This window comes from Penaeus monodon, chromosome 19, assembly GCF_015228065.2.
Source record: "Penaeus monodon isolate SGIC_2016 chromosome 19, NSTDA_Pmon_1, whole genome shotgun sequence".
Taxonomy (NCBI): Eukaryota; Metazoa; Arthropoda; class Malacostraca; order Decapoda; family Penaeidae; genus Penaeus; species Penaeus monodon.
Genome location: NC_051404.1, coordinates 19,940,457 through 19,940,911, shown reverse-complemented (window position 1 = coordinate 19,940,911; position 455 = coordinate 19,940,457). Strand labels below are relative to the sequence as shown.

Here is a 455-nt window from a genome sequence, read left to right as displayed (position 1 = left end):
TTGAAAATCGCGAATCAACTGAGGTATCGTAGATCTAACGATATTCAATCTCGTGTTTGTGTTATTGTTGAAGTGATGTTGAAATCCGCCCACAACTCAAGTGCTCTGTGGATAACGAAGTGTAGTGTGATTAATCATACGAAATATAACTGAAACGAGGATAGGCAAGTGGAATTTTAGAATGTGCAAGAAGTGATGGTGATCTAACAGACGATAGTGATTGTATTGTGAAATGCAAATATGTGATTAATAATTATATATAATTTTCTATTAAAATCGGAAACAAACAAATGTCAGAAAATGAGAAGAATGTGTATATATTTGCGAGAAGAAACATTAACAAAAGGATAATGAAATAGGCCTATATCAGATAAGAGAAACGCTTTAAGACATGCTGTAACATACTCACCCTCACGCAAACACACACCCTCTCTTTATACATAAACAAACACACA

At 33.8% G+C, this 455-nt stretch overlaps 1 protein-coding gene across 1 annotated transcript in view; it reads left to right on the top strand.

Annotated features, from left to right (window-relative positions):
- Positions 1 to 455, top strand: part of LOC119585121 — a gene marked incomplete in the record, with an annotated part of 138,847 nt that overhangs the window by 362 nt on the left and 138,030 nt on the right.